We start from the raw sequence: 22,104 nt of genomic DNA, 5'->3' as shown, positions 1-22,104 counted from the left end.
GATCTCGTCTGATCTCGGAAGCTAAGCAGGGTCGGGCCTGGTTAGTACTTGGATGGGAGACCGCCTGGGAATACCGGGTGCTGTAGGCTTTTGCGCCCCCTTCCCACACACACTTTTAACTTGCGTGGCCCCGAGAGACAGGCCGTGACCCCCGGGCCCTCGGGCCAGGGCGCAGGCGCAGCCCTGGGCTGCCGGTCGCTGTCCCTTCAGGCCTGCGGCTGGCCTCCCGACGACCAGCGCCCAGCGCCTGCAACAAGGCCCACAGGCCTGGCTCTCCCCAGGGACGCTAGGACACTCACTCCATGAGACCCCGCTGAGCCGAGCCAGGTCCAGGCCACGACCCTCCATGTGCACCCAGACCGACCCCCCCACCCCTCGGCCTGGAGGATGGGGTGTGTGGGGGGGCGACACCCGCCTTCCCCAGAACACGGGGCCCACCCGCGGGGCCCGCTCCCTCACCCGTTCCTGCCACACAAGCAGAACCTTGACACCCAGATCCTGGGAGTGGGAGAGTCCATCGAGCGTCTCTGCCTGGGTCCTTTCTCTTTGCACCACCTCCGCAAGGTCCCTCCTGTGTCTCTACCTCCTTCCCCACCGCCTTCCTCCGTGAGGGTCCCCCTGAGTCAATCTCTCTCTCTGCCTGTCTCTCCCTTTCACTCTCATCGGAGCAGCAGATGTCTCTGTGGGTCCCTGTTCATCCATCTCTCCTTCTCTCTTGTGCCTCTCTTGGCCTGTGAGGAGGCATCCCTGTCTCCATCTCCCACTCAATCCCTCTCTGGCCTTGACTCTCCTCTCTCTCTCTCTCTCTCTCTCTCTCTCTCACACACACACACACACACACACACACACACACAGAGACACACACTCACCCCTCTACCCCCCACCCAACCCCAGCCAACTCACTCTGGGCTGCAAGTCACCAGGTCCATGGTAGCCTGGAGACTGGGCAGTCACAGGTTCTCTCATCTCCCATCTAACTTCCCATGGATGTAAGAGTGGATTCACACATCACCCTTGAAGTGCGCGCAGGACTTCAGGGTGTGTGCTCAGCAGAGGCTGAGAGAGGGCCGAGGAGGCCACAGGGTCTTAGGAGTCTGCGCTGAGAGCCAAGCAAGAGAGCAGATGGCAAAAGAGGGCAGGCGCTCCTGAAAGAGGAGGAAGCAGCCTTCAGAGCAGGCAAGCGGTTCGGGGCCAGGGGGTTGCCATGGAGGACCAGGTGCCAAGAGGAGTTGAAGCCTGGCCGGTGGGGACAGGGAAGCAGAGGCCCCTTGGTCGAGGTCACCGGTCCACCTGCAGAGGACAGGACAAGACGCAGGGCCTGACGACCCGGTGGGCGCGTGTCCCCGCAACGCAACCACCGCTCCCCTCCCTCCCCCCTCTCCCCCCTGCAATGCTTGCAGGGGAGGGGGCTTTCCGTCTGGTGAGGCCGCCGACTAAGCTCCCACAGGGGTTTGAATCAGGGTGCTTCTTCCACAGGCGGTCCTTTCCTGGACACTGGACAGAGGGGTCTATGCCCTTCCTCAGGGCGGTGCTGTGCACGTGCTGGTCGTTGACTGGTACCAACAAGGCGCAGAGCCCTCCGACCTTGGCATTGGGTCCGAAGGGGGTGACTGCGGTGGCTTTGCAGAGTGGGCCCGAAACTCAGGGCGAGGCACGACCCCAGCGGCGCACTTCTGAGCCTGGCCGGGCGACTGACTGACTGGGAGCCAGCGGGCCGCTGCCCCCGGCCACCCTCTGCCCGGTTTTCCCTGAGTCCCTGAGTGTGTTCCTCCCTCCTGCCCTCCCTGTGCGTGGCTCCACTCGCCAGGCACGCTCAGGGGACGTGTGTGGCCGGCGGCTGGCCATTGCCCAGTCGGACTGCATTTCCGCCTGGGGCGCAGGGCCTCTGTCAGGGTCCCTGGGGTGTTGAGTTGAGTTGGGCTGGGCTGCCCTGTTGTGGGGCTGGCGAGGGAGGCCCCCTGCGACCACCCCCTCCGATTTCCCCCCTCCATCCCCCTCCCGTCCCCTGGACTGAAGGGTGGAACCCGGAGCAGGCTCTTGAGGCGCCCCCGGGCGGCCCTCCCCGTCTACGGCCATACCACCCTGAACGCGCCCGATCTTGTCTGATCTCGGAAGCTAAGCAGGGTCGGGCCTGGTTAGTACTTGGATGGGAGACCGCCTGGGAATACCGGGTGCTGTAGGCTTTTGCGCCCCCTTCCCACACACACTTTTAACTTGCGTGGCCCCGAGAGACAGGCCGTGACCCCCGGGCCCTCGGGCCAGGGCGCAGGCGCAGCCCTGGGCTGCCGGTCGCTGTCCCTTCAGGCCTGCGGCTGGCCTCCCGACGACCAGCGCCCAGCGCCTGCAACAAGGCCCACAGGCCTGGCTCTCCCCAGGGACGCTAGGACACTCACTCCATGAGACCCCGCTGAGCCGAGCCAGGTCCAGGCCACGACCCTCCATGTGCACCCAGACCGACCCCCCCACCCCTCGGCCTGGAGGATGGGGTGTGTGGGGGGGCGACACCCGCCTTCCCCAGAACACGGGGCCCACCCGCGGGGCCCGCTCCCTCACCCGTTCCTGCCACACAAGCAGAACCTTGACACCCAGATCCTGGGAGTGGGAGAGTCCATCGAGCGTCTCTGCCTGGGTCCTTTCTCTTTGCACCACCTCCGCAAGGTCCCTCCTGTGTCTCTACCTCCTTCCCCACCGCCTTCCTCCGTGAGGGTCCCCCTGAGTCAATCTCTCTCTCTGCCTGTCTCTCCCTTTCACTCTCATCGGAGCAGCAGATGTCTCTGTGGGTCCCTGTTCATCCATCTCTCCTTCTCTCTTGTGCCTCTCTTGGCCTGTGAGGAGGCATCCCTGTCTCCATCTCCCACTCAATCCCTCTCTGGCCTTGACTCTCCTCTCTCTCTCTCTCTCTCTCTCTCTCTCTCTCTCTCTCTCTCACACACACACACACACACACACAGAGACACACACTCACCCCTCTACCCCCCACCCAACCCCAGCCAACTCACTCTGGGCTGCAAGTCACCAGGTCCATGGTAGCCTGGAGACTGGGCAGTCACAGGTTCTCTCATCTCCCATCTAACTTCCCATGGATGTAAGAGTGGATTCACACATCACCCTTGAAGTGCGCGCAGGACTTCAGGGTGTGTGCTCAGCAGAGGCTGAGAGAGGGCCGAGGAGGCCACAGGGTCTTAGGAGTCTGCGCTGAGAGCCAAGCAAGAGAGCAGATGGCAAAAGAGGGCAGGCGCTCCTGAAAGAGGAGGAAGCAGCCTTCAGAGCAGGCAAGCGGTTCGGGGCCAGGGGGTTGCCATGGAGGACCAGGTGCCAAGAGGAGTTGAAGCCTGGCCGGTGGGGACAGGGAAGCAGAGGCCCCTTGGTCGCGGTCACCGGTCCACCTGCAGAGGACAGGACAAGACGCAGGGCCTGACGACCCGGTGGGCGCGTGTCCCCGCAACGCAACCACCGCTCCCCTCCCTCCCCCCTCTCCCCCCTGCAATGCTTGCAGGGGAGGGGGCTTTCCGTCTGGTGAGGCCGCCGACTAAGCTCCCACAGGGGTTTGAATCAGGGTGCTTCTTCCACAGGCGGTCCTTTCCTGGACACTGGACAGAGGGGTCTATGCCCTTCCTCAGGGCGGTGCTGTGCACGTGCTGGTCGTTGACTGGTACCAACAAGGCGCAGAGCCCTCCGACCTTGGCATTGGGTCCGAAGGGGGTGACTGCGGTGGCTTTGCAGAGTGGGCCCGAAACTCAGGGCGAGGCACGACCCCAGCGGCGCACTTCTGAGCCTGGCCGGGCGACTGACTGACTGGGAGCCAGCGGGCCGCTGCCCCCGGCCACCCTCTGCCCGGTTTTCCCTGAGTCCCTGAGTGTGTTCCTCCCTCCTGCCCTCCCTGTGCGTGGCTCCACTCGCCAGGCACGCTCAGGGGACGTGTGTGGCCGGCGGCTGGCCATTGCCCAGTCGGACTGCATTTCCGCCTGGGGCGCAGGGCCTGTGTCAGGGTCCCTGGGGTGTCCGAGGGGGGTGCCCGCCTGCCTCTCCGCCCCTGGCTCTCTGGGCTCCGGGCTAGGCTAGGCTAGGTTCGCGCGCGCGGGACACTGAAACGGCCAGGGCTTCTGGGCTTCTCCGCCTGGCGAAAGGCGGGGTGGGCGTGGCGGTGGGGGGCCGGGGGTCCGTGGGGGGGTTGGGGTCGCGGGAGGCCTGGGCCTTGGCGAGGAGCGGCGGAGGAGGCCAGGCCACGCCAGGCCACGCCAGGCCGGGGCGGGGCGGTGCGATCCCTGCGGGCGCTTGGTGGGGCTCGCGGTAAGTGGAGCCAGGTGGAGAGCGGCGGTGTTGGAGGCGGGACTCAGCCAGTCCCAGTCTCCCAGGACCCCTGGGCCGCTGCCCGGTGGAGTCAGGTCGGAGCAGAGCGTGAGAGCCCCCAGCCTTGAGTTGAGTTGGGCTGGGCTGCGCTGTTGTGGGGCGGGCGAGGGAGGCCCCCTGCGACCACCCCCTCCGATTTCCCCCCTCCACCCCCCTCCCGTCCCCTGGACTGAAGGGTGGAACCCGGAGCAGGCTCTTGAGGCGCCCCCGGGCGGCCCTCCCCGTCTACTGCCATACCACCCTGAACGCGCCCGATCTCGTCTGATCTCGGAAGCTAAGCAGGGTCGGGCCTGGTTAGTACTTGGATGGGAGACCGCCTGGGAATACCGGGTGCTGTAGGCTTTTGCGCCCCCTTCCCACACACACTTTTAACTTGCGTGGCCCCGAGAGACAGGCCGTGACCCCCGGGCCCTCGGGCCAGGGCGCAGGCGCAGCCCTGGGCTGCCGGTCGCTGTCCCTTCAGGCCTGCGGCTGGCCTCCCGACGACCAGCGCCCAGCGCCTGCAACAAGGCCCACAGGCCTGGCTCTCCCCAGGGACGCTAGGACACTCACTCCATGAGACCCCGCTGAGCCGAGCCAGGTCCAGGCCACGACCCTCCATGTGCACCCAGACCGACCCCCCCACCCCTCGGCCTGGAGGATGGGGTGTGTGGGGGGGCGACACCCGCCTTCCCCAGAACACGGGGCCCACCCGCGGGGCCCGCTCCCTCACCCGTTCCTGCCACACAAGCAGAACCTTGACACCCAGATCCTGGGAGTGGGAGAGTCCATCGAGCGTCTCTGCCTGGGTCCTTTCTCTTTGCACCACCTCCGCAAGGTCCCTCCTGTGTCTCTACCTCCTTCCCCACCGCCTTCCTCCGTGAGGGTCCCCCTGAGTCTATCTCTCTCTCTGCCTGTCTCTCCCTTTCACTCTCATCGGAGCAGCAGATGTCTCTGTGGGTCCCTGTTCATCCATCTCTCCTTCTCTCTTGTGCCTCTCTTGGCCTGTGAGGAGGCATCCCTGTCTCCATCTCCCACTCAATCCCTCTCTGGCCTTGACTCTCCTCTCTCTCTCTCTCTCTCTCTCTCACACACACACACACACACACACACACAGAGAGAGAGACACACACTCACCCCTCTACCCCCCACCCAACCCCAGCCAACTCACTCTGGGCTGCAAGTCACCAGGTCCATGGTAGCCTGGAGACTGGGCAGTCACAGGTTCTCTCATCTCCCATCTAACTTCCCATGGATGTAAGAGTGGATTCACACATCACCCTTGAAGTGCGCGCAGGACTTCAGGGTGTGTGCTCAGCAGAGGCTGAGAGAGGGCCGAGGAGGCCACAGGGTCTTAGGAGTCTGCGCTGAGAGCCAAGCAAGAGAGCAGATGGCAAAAGAGGGCAGGCGCTCCTGAAAGAGGAGGAAGCAGCCTTCAGAGCAGGCAAGCGGTTCGGGGCCAGGGGGTTGCCATGGAGGACCAGGTGCCAAGAGGAGTTGAAGCCCGGCCGGTGGGGACAGGGAAGCAGAGGCCCCTTGGTCGCGGTCACCGGTCCACCTGCAGAGGACAGGACAAGACGCAGGGCCTGACGACCCGGTGGGCGCGTGTCCCCGCAACGCAACCACCGCTCCCCTCCCTCCCCCCTCTCCCCCCTGCAATGCTTGCAGGGGAGGGGGCTTTCCGTCTGGTGAGGCCGCCGACTAAGCTCCCACAGGGGTTTGAATCAGGGTGCTTCTTCCACAGGCGGTCCTTTCCTGGACACTGGACAGAGGGGTCTATGCCCTTCCTCAGGGCGGTGCTGTGCACGTGCTGGTCGTTGACTGGTACCAACAAGGCGCAGAGCCCTCCGACCTTGGCATTGGGTCCGAAGGGGGTGACTGCGGTGGCTTTGCAGAGTGGGCCCGAAACTCAGGGCGAGGCACGACCCCAGCGGCGCACTTCTGAGCCTGGCCGGGCGACTGACTGACTGGGAGCCAGCGGGCCGCTGCCCCCGGCCACCCTCTGCCCGGTTTTCCCTGAGTCCCTGAGTGTGTTCCTCCCTCCTGCCCTCCCTGTGCGTGGCTCCACTCGCCAGGCACGCTCAGGGGACGTGTGTGGCCGGCGGCTGGCCATTGCCCAGTCGGACTGCATTTCCGCCTGGGGCGCAGGGCCTGTGTCAGGGTCCCTGGGGTGTCCGAGGGGGGTGCCCGCCTGCCTCTCCGCCCCTGGCTCTCTGGGCTCCGGGCTAGGCTAGGCTAGGTTCGCGCGCGCGGGACACTGAAACGGCCAGGGCTTCTGGGCTTCTCCGCCTGGCGAAAGGCGGGGTGGGCGTGGCGGTGGGGGGCCGGGGGTCCGTGGGGGGGTTGGGGTCGCGGGAGGCCTGGGCCTTGGCGAGGAGCGGCGGAGGAGGCCAGGCCACGCCAGGCCACGCCAGGCCGGGGCGGGGCGGTGCGATCCCTGCGGGCGCTTGGTGGGGCTCGCGGTAAGTGGAGCCAGGTGGAGAGCGGCGGTGTTGGAGGCGGGACTCAGCCAGTCCCAGTCTCCCAGGACCCCTGGGCCGCTGCCCGGTGGAGTCAGGTCGGAGCAGAGCGTGAGAGCCCCCAGCCTTGAGTTGAGTTGGGCTGGGCTGCGCTGTTGTGGGGCGGGCGAGGGAGGCCCCCTGCGACCACCCCCTCCGATTTCCCCCCTCCACCCCCCTCCCGTCCCCTGGACTGAAGGGTGGAACCCGGAGCAGGCTCTTGAGGCGCCCCCGGGCGGCCCTCCCCGTCTACGGCCATACCACCCTGAACGCGCCCGATCTCGTCTGATCTCGGAAGCTAAGCAGGGTCGGGCCTGGTTAGTACTTGGATGGGAGACCGCCTGGGAATACCGGGTGCTGTAGGCTTTTGCGCCCCCTTCCCACACACACTTTTAACTTGCGTGGCCCCGAGAGACAGGCCGTGACCCCCGGGCCCTCGGGCCAGGGCGCAGGCGCAGCCCTGGGCTGCCGGTCGCTGTCCCTTCAGGCCTGCGGCTGGCCTCCCGACGACCAGCGCCCAGCGCCTGCAACAAGGCCCACAGGCCTGGCTCTCCCCAGGGACGCTAGGACACTCACTCCATGAGACCCCGCTGAGCCGAGCCAGGTCCAGGCCACGACCCTCCATGTGCACCCAGACCGACCCCCCCACCCCTCGGCCTGGAGGATGGGGTGTGTGGGGGGGCGACACCCGCCTTCCCCAGAACACGGGGCCCACCCGCGGGGCCCGCTCCCTCACCCGTTCCTGCCACACAAGCAGAACCTTGACACCCAGATCCTGGGAGTGGGAGAGTCCATCGAGCGTCTCTGCCTGGGTCCTTTCTCTTTGCACCACCTCCGCAAGGTCCCTCCTGTGTCTCTACCTCCTTCCCCACCGCCTTCCTCCGTGAGGGTCCCCCTGAGTCAATCTCTCTCTCTGCCTGTCTCTCCCTTTCACTCTCATCGGAGCAGCAGATGTCTCTGTGGGTCCCTGTTCATCCATCTCTCCTTCTCTCTTGTGCCTCTCTTGGCCTGTGAGGAGGCATCCCTGTCTCCATCTCCCACTCAATCCCTCTCTGGCCTTGACTCTCCTCTCTCTCTCTCTCTCTCTCTCTCTCTCTCTCTCTCTCTCTCTCACACACACACACACACACAGAGACACACACTCACCCCTCTACCCCCCACCCAACCCCAGCCAACTCACTCTGGGCTGCAAGTCACCAGGTCCATGGTAGCCTGGAGACTGGGCAGTCACAGGTTCTCTCATCTCCCATCTAACTTCCCATGGATGTAAGAGTGGATTCACACATCACCCTTGAAGTGCGCGCAGGACTTCAGGGTGTGTGCTCAGCAGAGGCTGAGAGAGGGCCGAGGAGGCCACAGGGTCTTAGGAGTCTGCGCTGAGAGCCAAGCAAGAGAGCAGATGGCAAAAGAGGGCAGGCGCTCCTGAAAGAGGAGGAAGCAGCCTTCAGAGCAGGCAAGCGGTTCGGGGCCAGGGGGTTGCCATGGAGGACCAGGTGCCAAGAGGAGTTGAAGCCTGGCCGGTGGGGACAGGGAAGCAGAGGCCCCTTGGTCGAGGTCACCGGTCCACCTGCAGAGGACAGGACAAGACGCAGGGCCTGACGACCCGGTGGGCGCGTGTCCCCGCAACGCAACCACCGCTCCCCTCCCTCCCCCCTCTCCCCCCTGCAATGCTTGCAGGGGAGGGGGCTTTCCGTCTGGTGAGGCCGCCGACTAAGCTCCCACAGGGGTTTGAATCAGGGTGCTTCTTCCACAGGCGGTCCTTTCCTGGACACTGGACAGAGGGGTCTATGCCCTTCCTCAGGGCGGTGCTGTGCACGTGCTGGTCGTTGACTGGTACCAACAAGGCGCAGAGCCCTCCGACCTTGGCATTGGGTCCGAAGGGGGTGACTGCGGTGGCTTTGCAGAGTGGGCCCGAAACTCAGGGCGAGGCACGACCCCAGCGGCGCACTTCTGAGCCTGGCCGGGCGACTGACTGACTGGGAGCCAGCGGGCCGCTGCCCCCGGCCACCCTCTGCCCGGTTTTCCCTGAGTCCCTGAGTGTGTTCCTCCCTCCTGCCCTCCCTGTGCGTGGCTCCACTCGCCAGGCACGCTCAGGGGACGTGTGTGGCCGGCGGCTGGCCATTGCCCAGTCGGACTGCATTTCCGCCTGGGGCGCAGGGCCTCTGTCAGGGTCCCTGGGGTGTCCGAGGGGGGTGCCCGCCTGCCTCTCCGCCCCTGGCTCTCTGGGCTCCGGGCTAGGCTAGGCTAGGTTCGCGCGCGCGGGACACTGAAACGGCCAGGGCTTCTGGGCTTCTCCGCCTGGCGAAAGGCGGGGTGGGCGTGGCGGTGGGGGGCCGGGGGTCCGTGGGGGGGTTGGGGTCGCGGGAGGCCTGGGCCTTGGCGAGGAGCGGCGGAGGAGGCCAGGCCACGCCAGGCCACGCCAGGCCGGGGCGGGGCGGTGCGATCCCTGCGGGCGCTTGGTGGGGCTCGCGGTAAGTGGAGCCAGGTGGAGAGCGGCGGTGTTGGAGGCGGGACTCAGCCAGTCCCAGTCTCCCAGGACCCCTGGGCCGCTGCCCGGTGGAGTCAGGTCGGAGCAGAGCGTGAGAGCCCCCAGCCTTGAGTTGAGTTGGGCTGGGCTGCGCTGTTGTGGGGCGGGCGAGGGAGGCCCCCTGCGACCACCCCCTCCGATTTCCCCCCTCCACCCCCCTCCCGTCCCCTGGACTGAAGGGTGGAACCCGGAGCAGGCTCTTGAGGCGCCCCCGGGCGGCCCTCCCCGTCTACGGCCATACCACCCTGAACGCGCCCGATCTCGTCTGATCTCGGAAGCTAAGCAGGGTCGGGCCTGGTTAGTACTTGGATGGGAGACCGCCTGGGAATACCGGGTGCTGTAGGCTTTTGCGCCCCCTTCCCACACACACTTTTAACTTGCGTGGCCCCGAGAGACAGGCCGTGACCCCCGGGCCCTCGGGCCAGGGCGCAGGCGCAGCCCTGGGCTGCCGGTCGCTGTCCCTTCAGGCCTGCGGCTGGCCTCCCGACGACCAGCGCCCAGCGCCTGCAACAAGGCCCACAGGCCTGGCTCTCCCCAGGGACGCTAGGACACTCACTCCATGAGACCCCGCTGAGCCGAGCCAGGTCCAGGCCACGACCCTCCATGTGCACCCAGACCGACCCCCCCACCCCTCGGCCTGGAGGATGGGGTGTGTGGGGGGGCGACACCCGCCTTCCCCAGAACACGGGGCCCACCCGCGGGGCCCGCTCCCTCACCCGTTCCTGCCACACAAGCAGAACCTTGACACCCAGATCCTGGGAGTGGGAGAGTCCATCGAGCGTCTCTGCCTGGGTCCTTTCTCTTTGCACCACCTCCGCAAGGTCCCTCCTGTGTCTCTACCTCCTTCCCCACAGCCTTCCTCCGTGAGGGTCCCCCTGAGTCAATCTCTCTCTCTGCCTGTCTCTCCCTTTCACTCTCATCGGAGCAGCAGATGTCTCTGTGGGTCCCTGTTCATCCATCTCTCCTTCTCTCTTGTGCCTCTCTTGGCCTGTGAGGAGGCATCCCTGTCTCCATCTCCCACTCAATCCCTCTCTGGCCTTGACTCTCCTCTCTCTCTCTCTCTCTCTCTCTCTCTCTCTCTCTCTCTCACACACACACACACACACACACACAGAGACACACACTCACCCCTCTACCCCCCACCCAACCCCAGCCAACTCACTCTGGGCTGCAAGTCACCAGGTCCATGGTAGCCTGGAGACTGGGCAGTCACAGGTTCTCTCATCTCCCATCTAACTTCCCATGGATGTAAGAGTGGATTCACACATCACCCTTGAAGTGCGCGCAGGACTTCAGGGTGTGTGCTCAGCAGAGGCTGAGAGAGGGCCGAGGAGGCCACAGGGTCTTAGGAGTCTGCGCTGAGAGCCAAGCAAGAGAGCAGATGGCAAAAGAGGGCAGGCGCTCCTGAAAGAGGAGGAAGCAGCCTTCAGAGCAGGCAAGCGGTTCGGGGCCAGGGGGTTGCCATGGAGGACCAGGTGCCAAGAGGAGTTGAAGCCCGGCCGGTGGGGACAGGGAAGCAGAGGCCCCTTGGTCGCGGTCACCGGTCCACCTGCAGAGGACAGGACAAGACGCAGGGCCTGACGACCCGGTGGGCGCGTGTCCCCGCAACGCAACCACCGCTCCCCTCCCTCCCCCCTCTCCCCCCTGCAATGCTTGCAGGGGAGGGGGCTTTCCGTCTGGTGAGGCCGCCGACTAAGCTCCCACAGGGGTTTGAATCAGGGTGCTTCTTCCACAGGCGGTCCTTTCCTGGACACTGGACAGAGGGGTCTATGCCCTTCCTCAGGGCGGTGCTGTGCACGTGCTGGTCGTTGACTGGTACCAACAAGGCGCAGAGCCCTCCGACCTTGGCATTGGGTCCGAAGGGGGTGACTGCGGTGGCTTTGCAGAGTGGGCCCGAAACTCAGGGCGAGGCACGACCCCAGCGGCGCACTTCTGAGCCTGGCCGGGCGACTGACTGACTGGGAGCCAGCGGGCCGCTGCCCCCGGCCACCCTCTGCCCGGTTTTCCCTGAGTCCCTGAGTGTGTTCCTCCCTCCTGCCCTCCCTGTGCGTGGCTCCACTCGCCAGGCACGCTCAGGGGACGTGTGTGGCCGGCGGCTGGCCATTGCCCAGTCGGACTGCATTTCCGCCTGGGGCGCAGGGCCTGTGTCAGGGTCCCTGGGGTGTCCGAGGGGGGTGCCCGCCTGCCTCTCCGCCCCTGGCTCTCTGGGCTCCGGGCTAGGCTAGGCTAGGTTCGCGCGCGCGGGACACTGAAACGGCCAGGGCTTCTGGGCTTCTCCGCCTGGCGAAAGGCGGGGTGGGCGTGGCGGTGGGGGGCCGGGGGTCCGTGGGGGGGTTGGGGTCGCGGGAGGCCTGGGCCTTGGCGAGGAGCGGCGGAGGAGGCCAGGCCACGCCAGGCCACGCCAGGGCGGGGCGGGGCGGTGCGATCTCTGGGGGCGCTTGGTGGGGCTCGCGGTAGGTGGAGCCAGGTGGAGAGCGGCGGTGTTGGAGGCGGGACTCAGCCAGTCCCAGTCTCCCAGGCCTCCTGGGCCACTGCCCGGTGGAGTCAGGTCGGAGCGGAGCGTGAGAGCCCCCAGCCTTGAGTTGAGTTGGGCTGGGCTGCGCTGTTGTGGGGCGGGCGAGGGAGGCCCCCTGCGACCACCCCCTCCGATTTCCCCCCTCCACCCCCCTCCCGTCCCCTGGACTGAAGGGTGGAACCCGGAGCAGGCTCTTGAGGCGCCCCCGGGCGGCCCTCCCCGTCTATGGCCATACCACCCTGAACGCGCCCGATCTCGTCTGATCTCGGAAGCTAAGCAGGGTCGGGCCTGGTTAGTACTTGGATGGGAGACCGCCTGGGAATACCGGGTGCTGTAGGCTTTTGCGCCCCCTTCCCACACACACTTTTAACTTGCGTGGCCCCGAGAGACAGGCCGTGACCCCCGGGCCCTCGGGCCAGGGCGCAGGCGCAGCCCTGGGCTGCCGGTCGCTGTCCCTTCAGGCCTGCGGCTGGCCTCCCGACGACCAGCGCCCAGCGCCTGCAACAAGGCCCACAGGCCTGGCTCTCCCCAGGGACGCTAGGACACTCACTCCATGAGACCCCGCTGAGCCGAGCCAGGTCCAGGCCACGACCCTCCATGTGCACCCAGACCGACCCCCCCACCCCTCGGCCTGGAGGATGGGGTGTGTGGGGGGGCGACACCCGCCTTCCCCAGAACACGGGGCCCACCCGCGGGGCCCGCTCCCTCACCCGTTCCTGCCACACAAGCAGAACCTTGACACCGAGATCCTGGGAGTGGGAGAGTCCATCGAGCGTCTCTGCCTGGGTCCTTCTCTCTTTGCACCACCTCCGCAAGGTCCCTCCTGTGTCTCTACCTCCTTCCCCACCGCCTTCCTCCGTGAGGGTCCCCCTGAGTCAATCTCTCTCTCTGCCTGTCTCTCCCTTTCACTCTCATCGGAGCAGCAGATGTCTCTGTGGGTCCCTGTTCATCCATCTCTCCTTCTCTCTTGTGCCTCTCTTGGCCTGTGAGGAGGCATCCCTGTCTCCATCTCCCACTCAATCCCTCTCTGGCCTTGACTCTCCTCTCTCTCTCTCTCTCTCTCTCTCTCTCTCTCTCTCTCTCTCACACACACACACACACACAGAGACACACACTCACCCCTCTACCCCCCACCCAACCCCAGCCAACTCACTCTGGGCTGCAAGTCACCAGGTCCATGGTAGCCTGGAGACTGGGCAGTCACAGGTTCTCTCATCTCCCATCTAACTTCCCATGGATGTAAGAGTGGATTCACACATCACCCTTGAAGTGCGCGCAGGACTTCAGGGTGTGTGCTCAGCAGAGGCTGAGAGAGGGCCGAGGAGGCCACAGGGTCTTAGGAGTCTGCGCTGAGAGCCAAGCAAGAGAGCAGATGGCAAAAGAGGGCAGGCGCTCCTGAAAGAGGAGGAAGCAGCCTTCAGAGCAGGCAAGCGGTTCGGGGCCAGGGGGTTGCCATGGAGGACCAGGTGCCAAGAGGAGTTGAAGCCTGGCCGGTGGGGACAGGGAAGCAGAGGCCCCTTGGTCGCGGTCACCGGTCCACCTGCAGAGGACAGGACAAGACGCAGGGCCTGACGACCCGGTGGGCGCGTGTCCCCGCAACGCAACCACCGCTCCCCTCCCTCCCCCCTCTCCCCCCTGCAATGCTTGCAGGGGAGGGGGCTTTCCGTCTGGTGAGGCCGCCGACTAAGCTCCCACAGGGGTTTGAATCAGGGTGCTTCTTCCACAGGCGGTCCTTTCCTGGACACTGGACAGAGGGGTCTATGCCCTTCCTCAGGGCGGTGCTGTGCACGTGCTGGTCGTTGACTGGTACCAACAAGGCGCAGAGCCCTCCGACCTTGGCATTGGGTCCGAAGGGGGTGACTGCGGTGGCTTTGCAGAGTGGGCCCGAAACTCAGGGCGAGGCACGACCCCAGCGGCGCACTTCTGAGCCTGGCCGGGCGACTGACTGACTGGGAGCCAGCGGGCCGCTGCCCCCGGCCACCCTCTGCCCGGTTTTCCCTGAGTCCCTGAGTGTGTTCCTCCCTCCTGCCCTCCCTGTGCGTGGCTCCACTCGCCAGGCACGCTCAGGGGACGTGTGTGGCCGGCGGCTGGCCATTGCCCAGTCGGACTGCATTTCCGCCTGGGGCGCAGGGCCTGTGTCAGGGTCCCTGGGGTGTCCGAGGGGGGTGCCCGCCTGCCTCTCCGCCCCTGGCTCTCTGGGCTCCGGGCTAGGCTAGGCTAGGTTCGCGCGCGCGGGACACTGAAACGGCCAGGGCTTCTGGGCTTCTCCGCCTGGCGAAAGGCGGGGTGGGCGTGGCGGTGGGGGGCCGGGGGTCCGTGGGGGGGTTGGGGTCGCGGGAGGCCTGGGCCTTGGCGAGGAGCGGCGGAGGAGGCCAGGCCACGCCAGGCCACGCCAGGCCGGGGCGGGGCGGTGCGATCCCTGCGGGCGCTTGGTGGGGCTCGCGGTAGGTGGAGCCAGGTGGAGAGGGGCGGTGTTGGAGGCGGGACTCAGCCAGTCCCAGTCTCCCAGGACCCCTGGGCCGCTGCCCGGTGGAGTCAGGTCGGAGCGGAGCGTGAGAGCCCCCAGCCTTGAGTTGAGTTGGGCTGGGCTGCGCTGTTGTGGGGCGGGCGAGGGAGGACCCCTGCGACCACCCCCTCCGATTTCCCCCCTCCACCCCCCTCCCGTCCCCTGGACTGAAGGTTGGAACCCGGAGCAGGCTCTTGAGGCGCCCCCGGGCGGCCTCTCTGTCTATGGCCATACCACCCTGAACGCGCCCGATCTCGTCTGATCTCGGAAGCTAAGCAGGGTCGGGCCTGGTTAGTACTTGGATGGGAGACCGCCTGGGAATACCGGGTGCTGTAGGCTTTTGCGCCCCCTTCCCACACACACTTTTAACTTGCGTGGCCCCGAGAGACAGGCCGTGACCCCCGGGCCCTCGGGCCAGGGCGCAGGCGCAGCCCTGGGCTGCCGGTCGCTGTCCCTTCAGGCCTGCGGCTGGCCTCCCGACGACCAGCGCCCAGCGCCTGCAACAAGGCCCACAGGCCTGGCTCTCCCCAGGGACGCTAGGACACTCACTCCATGAGACCCCGCTGAGCCGAGCCAGGTCCAGGCCACGACCCTCCATGTGCACCCAGACCGACCCCCCCACCCCTCGGCCTGGAGGATGGGGTGTGTGGGGGGGCGACACCCGCCTTCCCCAGAACACGGGGCCCACCCGCGGGGCCCGCTCCCTCACCCGTTCCTGCCACACAAGCAGAACCTTGACACCGAGATCCTGGGAGTGGGAGAGTCCATCGAGCGTCTCTGCCTGGGTCCTTCTCTCTTTGCACCACCTCCGCAAGGTCCCTCCTGTGTCTCTACCTCCTTCCCCACCGCCTTCCTCCGTGAGGGTCCCCCTGAGTCAATCTCTCTCTCTGCCTGTCTCTCCCTTTCACTCTCATCGGAGCAGCAGATGTCTCTGTGGGTCCCTGTTCATCCATCTCTCCTTCTCTCTTGTGCCTCTCTTGGCCTGTGAGGAGGCATCCCTGTCTCCATCTCCCACTCAATCCCTCTCTGGCCTTGACTCTCCTCTCTCTCTCTCTCTCTCTCTCTCTCTCTCTCTCTCTCTCTCACACACACACACACAGAGAGACACACACTCACCCCTCTACCCCCCACCCAACCCCAGCCAACTCACTCTGGGCTGCAAGTCACCAGGTCCATGGTAGCCTGGAGACTGGGCAGTCACAGGTTCTCTCATCTCCCATCTAACTTCCCATGGATGTAAGAGTGGATTCACACATCACCCTTGAAGTGCGCGCAGGACTTCAGGGTGTGTGCTCAGCAGAGGCTGAGAGAGGGCCGAGGAGGCCACAGGGTCTTAGGAGTCTGCGCTGAGAGCCAAGCAAGAGAGCAGATGGCAAAAGAGGGCAGGCGCTCCTGAAAGAGGAGGAAGCAGCCTTCAGAGCAGGCAAGCGGTTCGGGGCCAGGGGGTTGCCATGGAGGACCAGGTGCCAAGAGGAGTTGAAGCCTGGCCGGTGGGGACAGGGAAGCAGAGGCCCCTTGGTCGCGGTCACCGGTCCACCTGCAGAGGACAGGACAAGACGCAGGGCCTGACGACCCGGTGGGCGCGTGTCCCCGCAACGCAACCACCGCTCCCCTCCCTCCCCCCTCTCCCCCCTGCAATGCTTGCAGGGGAGGGGGCTTTCCGTCTGGTGAGGCCGCCGACTAAGCTCCCACAGGGGTTTGAATCAGGGTGCTTCTTCCACAGGCGGTCCTTTCCTGGACACTGGACAGAGGGGTCTATGCCCTTCCTCAGGGCGGTGCTGTGCACGTGCTGGTCGTTGACTGGTACCAACAAGGCGCAGAGCCCTCCGACCTTGGCATTGGGTCCGAAGGGGGTGACTGCGGTGGCTTTGCAGAGTGGGCCCGAAACTCAGGGCGAGGCACGACCCCAGCGGCGCACTTCTGAGCCTGGCCGGGCGACTGACTGACTGGGAGCCAGCGGGCCGCTGCCCCCGGCCACCCTCTGCCCGGTTTTCCCTGAGTCCCTGAGTGTGTTCCTCCCTCCTGCCCTCCCTGTGCGTGGCTCCACTCGCCAGGCACGCTCAGGGGACGTGTGTGGCCGGCGGCTGGCCATTGCCCAGTCGGACTGCATTTCCGCCTGGGGCGCAGGGCCTCTGTCAGGGTCCCTGGGGTGTCCGAGGGGGGTGCCCGCCTGCCTCTCCGCCCCTGGCTCTCTGGGCTCCGGGCTAGGCTAGGCTAGGTTCGCGCGCGCGGGACACTGAAATGGCCAGGGCTTCTGGGCTTCTCCGCCTGGCGAAAGGCGGGGTGGGCGTGGCGGTGGGGGGCCGGGGGTCCGTGGGGGGGTTGGGGTCGCGGGAGGCCTGGGCCTTGGCGAGGAGCGGCGGAGGAGGCCAGGCCACGCCAGGCCACGCCAGGCCGGGGCGGGGCGGTGCGATCCCTGCGGGCGCTTGGTGGGGCTCGCGGTAGGTGGAGCCAGGTGGAGAGGGGCGGTGTTGGAGGCGGGACTCAGCCAGTCCCAGTCTCCCAGGACCCCTGGGCCGCTGCCCGGTGGAGTCAGGTCGGAGCGGAGCGTGAGAGCCCCCAGCCTTGAGTTGAGTTGGGCTGGGCTGCGCTGTTGTGGGGCGGGCGAGGGAGGCCCCCTGCGACCACCCCCTCCGATTTCCCCCCTCCACCCCCCTCCCGTCCCCTGGACTGAAGGGTGGAACCCGGAGCAGGCTCTTGAGGCGCCCCCGGGCGGCCCTCCCCGTCTACTGCCATACCACCCTGAACGCGCCCGATCTCGTCTGATCTCGGAAGCTAAGCAGGGTCGGGCCTGGTTAGTACTTGGATGGGAGACCGCCTGGGAATACCGGGTGCTGTAGGCTTTTGCGCCCCCTTCCCACACACACTTTTAACTTGCGTGGCCCCGAGAGACAGGCCGTGACCCCCGGGCCCTCGGGCCAGGGCGCAGGCGCAGCCCTGGGCTGCCGGTCGCTGTCCCTTCAGGCCTGCGGCTGGCCTCCCGACGACCAGCGCCCAGCGCCTGCAACAAGGCCCACAGGCCTGGCTCTCCCCAGGGACGCTAGGACACTCACTCCATGAGACCCCGCTGAGCCGAGCCAGGTCCAGGCCACGACCCTCCATGTGCACCCAGACCGACCCCCCCACCCCTCGGCCTGGAGGATGGGGTGTGTGGGGGGGCGACACCCGCCTTCCCCAGAACACGGGGCCCACCCGCGGGGCCCGCTCCCTCACCCGTTCCTGCCACACAAGCAGAACCTTGACACCCAGATCCTGGGAGTGGGAGAGTCCATCGAGCGTCTCTGCCTGGGTCCTTTCTCTTTGCACCACCTCCGCAAGGTCCCTCCTGTGTCTCTACCTCCTTCCCCACCGCCTTCCTCCGTGAGGGTCCCCCTGAGTCTATCTCTCTCTCTGCCTGTCTCTCCCTTTCACTCTCATCGGAGCAGCAGATGTCTCTGTGGGTCCCTGTTCATCCATCTCTCCTTCTCTCTTGTGCCTCTCTTGGCCTGTGAGGAGGCATCCCTGTCTCCATCTCCCACTCAATCCCTCTCTGGCCTTGACTCTCCTCTCTCTCTCTCTCTCTCTCTCTCTCTCTCTCTCTCTCTCTCTCACACACACACACACACACACACACACAGAGAGACACACACTCACCCCTCTACCCCCCACCCAACCCCAGCCAACTCACTCTGGGCTGCAAGTCACCAGGTCCATGGTAGCCTGGAGACTGGGCAGTCACAGGTTCTCTCATCTCCCATCTAACTTCCCATGGATGTAAGAGTGGATTCACACATCACCCTTGAAGTGCGCGCAGGACTTCAGGGTGTGTGCTCAGCAGAGGCTGAGAGAGGGCCGAGGAGGCCACAGGGTCTTAGGAGTCTGCGCTGAGAGCCAAGCAAGAGAGCAGATGGCAAAAGAGGGCAGGCGCTCCTGAAAGAGGAGGAAGCAGCCTTCAGAGCAGGCAAGCGGTTCGGGGCCAGGGGGTTGCCATGGAGGACCAGGTGCCAAGAGGAGTTGAAGCCCGGCCGGTGGGGACAGGGAAGCAGAGGCCCCTTGGTCGCGGTCACCGGTCCACCTGCAGAGGACAGGACAAGACGCAGGGCCTGACGACCCGGTGGGCGCGTGTCCCCGCAACGCAACCACCGCTCCCCTCCCTCCCCCCTCTCCCCCCTGCAATGCTTGCAGGGGAGGGGGCTTTCCGTCTGGTGAGGCCGCCGACTAAGCTCCCACAGGGGTTTGAATCAGGGTGCTTCTTCCACAGGCGGTCCTTTCCTGGACACTGGACAGAGGGGTCTATGCCCTTCCTCAGGGCGGTGCTGTGCACGTGCTGGTCGTTGACTGGTACCAACAAGGCGCAGAGCCCTCCGACCTTGGCATTGGGTCCGAAGGGGGTGACTGCGGTGGCTTTGCAGAGTGGGCCCGAAACTCAGGGCGAGGCACGACCCCAGCGGCGCACTTCTGAGTCTGGCCGGGCGACTGACTGACTGGGAGCCAGCGGGCCGCTGCCCCCGGCCACCCTCTGCCCGGTTTTCCCTGAGTCCCTGAGTGTGTTCCTCCCTCCTGCCCTCCCTGTGCGTGGCTCCACTCGCCAGGCACGCTCAGGGGACGTGTGTGGCCGGCGGCTGGCCATTGCCCAGTCGGACTGCATTTCCGCCTGGGGCGCAGGGCCTCTGTCAGGGTCCCTGGGGTGTCCGAGGGGGGTGCCCGCCTGCCTCTCCGCCCCTGGCTCTCTGGGCTCCGGGCTAGGCTAGGCTAGGTTCGCGCGCGCGGGACACTGAAACGGCCAGGGCTTCTGGGCTTCTCCGCCTGGCGAAAGGCGGGGTGGGCGTGGCGGTGGGGGGCCGGGGGTCCGTGGGGGGGTTGGGGTCGCGGGAGGCCTGGGCCTTGGCGAGGAGCGGCGGAGGAGGCCAGGCCACGCCAGGCCACGCCAGGCCGGGGCGGGGCGGTGCGATCTCTGGGGGCGCTTGGTGGGGCTCGCGGTAGGTGGAGCCAGGTGGAGAGCGGCGGTGTTGGAGGCGGGACTCAGCCAGTCCCAGTCTCCCAGGACTCCTGGGCCACTGCCCGGTGGAGTCAGGTCGGAGCGGAGCGTGAGAGCCCCCAGCCTTGAGTTGAGTTGGGCTGGGCTGCGCTGTTGTGGGGCGGGCGAGGGAGGCCCCCTGCGACCACCCCCTCCGATTTCCCCCCTCCACCCCCCTCCCGTCCCCTGGACTGAAAGGTGGAACCCGGAGCAGGCTCTTGAGGCGCCCCCGGGCGGCCCTCCCCGTCTATGGCCATACCACCCTGAACGCGCCCGATCTCGTCTGATCTCGGAAGCTAAGCAGGGTCGGGCCTGGTTAGTACTTGGATGGGAGACCGCCTGGGAATACCGGGTGCTGTAGGCTTTTGCGCCCCCTTCCCACACACACTTTTAACTTGCGTGGCCCCGAGAGACAGGCCGTGACCCCCGGGCCCTCGGGCCAGGGCGCAGGCGCAGCCCTGGGCTGCCGGTCGCTGTCCCTTCAGGCCTGCGGCTGGCCTCCCGACGACCAGCGCCCAGCGCCTGCAACAAGGCCCACAGGCCTGGCTCTCCCCAGGGACGCTAGGACACTCACTCCATGAGACCCCGCTGAGCCGAGCCAGGTCCAGGCCACGACCCTCCATGTGCACCCAGACCGACCCCCCCACCCCTCGGCCTGGAGGATGGGGTGTGTGGGGGGGCGACACCCGCCTTCCCCAGAACACGGGGCCCACCCGCGGGGCCCGCTCCCTCACCCGTTCCTGCCACACAAGCAGAACCTTGACACCGAGATCCTGGGAGTGGGAGAGTCCATCGAGCGTCTCTGCCTGGGTCCTTCTCTCTTTGCACCACCTCCGCAAGGTCCCTCCTGTGTCTCTACCTCCTTCCCCACCGCCTTCCTCCGTGAGGGTCCCCCTGAGTCAATCTCTCTCTCTGCCTGTCTCTCCCTTTCACTCTCATCGGAGCAGCAGATGTCTCTGTGGGTCCCTGTTCATCCATCTCTCCTTCTCTCTTGTGCCTCTCTTGGCCTGTGAGGAGGCATCCCTGTCTCCATCTCCCACTCAATCCCTCTCTGGCCTTGACTCTCCTCTCTCTCTCTCTCTCTCTCTCTCTCTCTCTCTCTCTCTCTCACACACACACACACACACAGAGACACACACTCACCCCTCTACCCCCCACCCAACCCCAGCCAACTCACTCTGGGCTGCAAGTCACCAGGTCCATGGTAGCCTGGAGACTGGGCAGTCACAGGTTCTCTCATCTCCCATCTAACTTCCCATGGATGTAAGAGTGGATTCACACATCACCCTTGAAGTGCGCGCAGGACTTCAGGGTGTGTGCTCAGCAGAGGCTGAGAGAGGGCCGAGGAGGCCACAGGGTCTTAGGAGTCTGCGCTGAGAGCCAAGCAAGAGAGCAGATGGCAAAAGAGGGCAGGCGCTCCTGAAAGAGGAGGAAGCAGCCTTCAGAGCAGGCAAGCGGTTCGGGGCCAGGGGGTTGCCATGGAGGACCAGGTGCCAAGAGGAGTTGAAGCCTGGCCGGTGGGGACAGGGAAGCAGAGGCCCCTTGGTCGCGGTCACCGGTCCACCTGCAGAGGACAGGACAAGACGCAGGGCCTGACGACCCGGTGGGCGCGTGTCCCCGCAACGCAACCACCGCTCCCCTCCCTCCCCCCTCTCCCCCCTGCAATGCTTGCAGGGGAGGGGGCTTTCCGTCTGGTGAGGCCGCCGACTAAGCTCCCACAGGGGTTTGAATCAGGGTGCTTCTTCCACAGGCGGTCCTTTCCTGGACACTGGACAGAGGGGTCTATGCCCTTCCTCAGGGCGGTGCTGTGCACGTGCTGGTCGTTGACTGGTACCAACAAGGCGCAGAGCCCTCCGACCTTGGCATTGGGTCCGAAGGGGGTGACTGCGGTGGCTTTGCAGAGTGGGCCCGAAACTCAGGGCGAGGCACGACCCCAGCGGCGCACTTCTGAGCCTGGCCGGGCGACTGACTGACTGGGAGCCAGCGGGCCGCTGCCCCCGGCCACCCTCTGCCCGGTTTTCCCTGAGTCCCTGAGTGTGTTCCTCCCTCCTGCCCTCCCTGTGCGTGGCTCCACTCGCCAGGCACGCTCAGGGGACGTGTGTGGCCGGCGGCTGGCCATTGCCCAGTCGGACTGCATTTCCGCCTGGGGCGCAGGGCCTCTGTCAGGGTCCCTGGGGTGTCCGAGGGGGGTGCCCGCCTGCCTCTCCGCCCCTGGCTCTCTGGGCTCCGGGCTAGGCTAGGCTAGGTTCGCGCGCGCGGGACACTGAAACGGCCAGGGCTTCTGGGCTTCTCCGCCTGGCGAAAGGCGGGGTGGGCGTGGCGGTGGGGGGCCGGGGGTCCGTGGGGGGGTTGGGGTCGCGGGAGGCCTGGGCCTTGGCGAGGAGCGGCGGAGGAGGCCAGGCCACGCCAGGCCACGCCAGGCCGGGGCGGGGCGGTGCGATCCCTGCGGGCGCTTGGTGGGGCTCGCGGTAGGTGGAGCCAGGTGGAGAGGGGCGGTGTTGGAGGCGGGACTCAGCCAGTCCCAGTCTCCCAGGACCCCTGGGCCGCTGCCCGGTGGAGTCAGGTCGGAGCGGAGCGTGAGAGCCCCCAGCCTTGAGTTGAGTTGGGCTGGGCTGCGCTGTTGTGGGGCGGGCGAGGGAGGACCCCTGCGACCACCCCCTCCGATTTCCCCCCTCCACCCCCCTCCCGTCCCCTGGACTGAAGGTTGGAACCCGGAGCAGGCTCTTGAGGCGC

At 66.4% G+C, this 22,104-nt stretch overlaps 8 non-coding genes across 8 annotated transcripts; all 8 read left to right on the top strand.

Annotated features, from left to right (window-relative positions):
- The first annotated feature begins 2,064 nt into the window (after positions 1-2,064).
- LOC139703865 (5S ribosomal RNA) lies at positions 2,065-2,183 on the top strand. Its single transcript, XR_011705944.1, has one exon. It is a non-coding gene; the product is annotated as a 5S ribosomal RNA (ribosomal RNA).
- A 2,390-nt stretch (positions 2,184-4,573) lies between these two features.
- LOC139703862 (5S ribosomal RNA) lies at positions 4,574-4,692 on the top strand. Its single transcript, XR_011705941.1, has one exon. It is a non-coding gene; the product is annotated as a 5S ribosomal RNA (ribosomal RNA).
- Positions 4,693-7,074: 2,382 nt separating this feature from the next.
- Positions 7,075-7,193, top strand: LOC139703838 (5S ribosomal RNA). Its single transcript, XR_011705917.1, has one exon. It is a non-coding gene; the product is annotated as a 5S ribosomal RNA (ribosomal RNA).
- A 2,388-nt stretch (positions 7,194-9,581) lies between these two features.
- LOC139703837 (5S ribosomal RNA) lies at positions 9,582-9,700 on the top strand. Its single transcript, XR_011705916.1, has one exon. It is a non-coding gene; the product is annotated as a 5S ribosomal RNA (ribosomal RNA).
- A 2,390-nt stretch (positions 9,701-12,090) lies between these two features.
- LOC139703857 (5S ribosomal RNA) lies at positions 12,091-12,209 on the top strand. The gene has a single exon (XR_011705936.1). It is a non-coding gene; the product is annotated as a 5S ribosomal RNA (ribosomal RNA).
- A 2,386-nt stretch (positions 12,210-14,595) lies between these two features.
- LOC139703856 (5S ribosomal RNA) lies at positions 14,596-14,714 on the top strand. The gene has a single exon (XR_011705935.1). It is a non-coding gene; the product is annotated as a 5S ribosomal RNA (ribosomal RNA).
- Positions 14,715-17,099: 2,385 nt separating this feature from the next.
- LOC139703861 (5S ribosomal RNA) lies at positions 17,100-17,218 on the top strand. Its single transcript, XR_011705940.1, has one exon. It is a non-coding gene; the product is annotated as a 5S ribosomal RNA (ribosomal RNA).
- Positions 17,219-19,616: 2,398 nt separating this feature from the next.
- Positions 19,617-19,735, top strand: LOC139703855 (5S ribosomal RNA). Its single transcript, XR_011705934.1, has one exon. It is a non-coding gene; the product is annotated as a 5S ribosomal RNA (ribosomal RNA).
- Positions 19,736-22,104: the final 2,369 nt, after the last annotated feature.

The sequence above is a fragment of the Marmota flaviventris genome, unplaced genomic scaffold (genome assembly GCF_047511675.1).
Source record: "Marmota flaviventris isolate mMarFla1 unplaced genomic scaffold, mMarFla1.hap1 Scaffold_132, whole genome shotgun sequence".
Classification (NCBI taxonomy): domain Eukaryota; kingdom Metazoa; phylum Chordata; class Mammalia; order Rodentia; family Sciuridae; genus Marmota; species Marmota flaviventris.
This window is presented reverse-complemented; position numbering and strand designations above follow the sequence as displayed.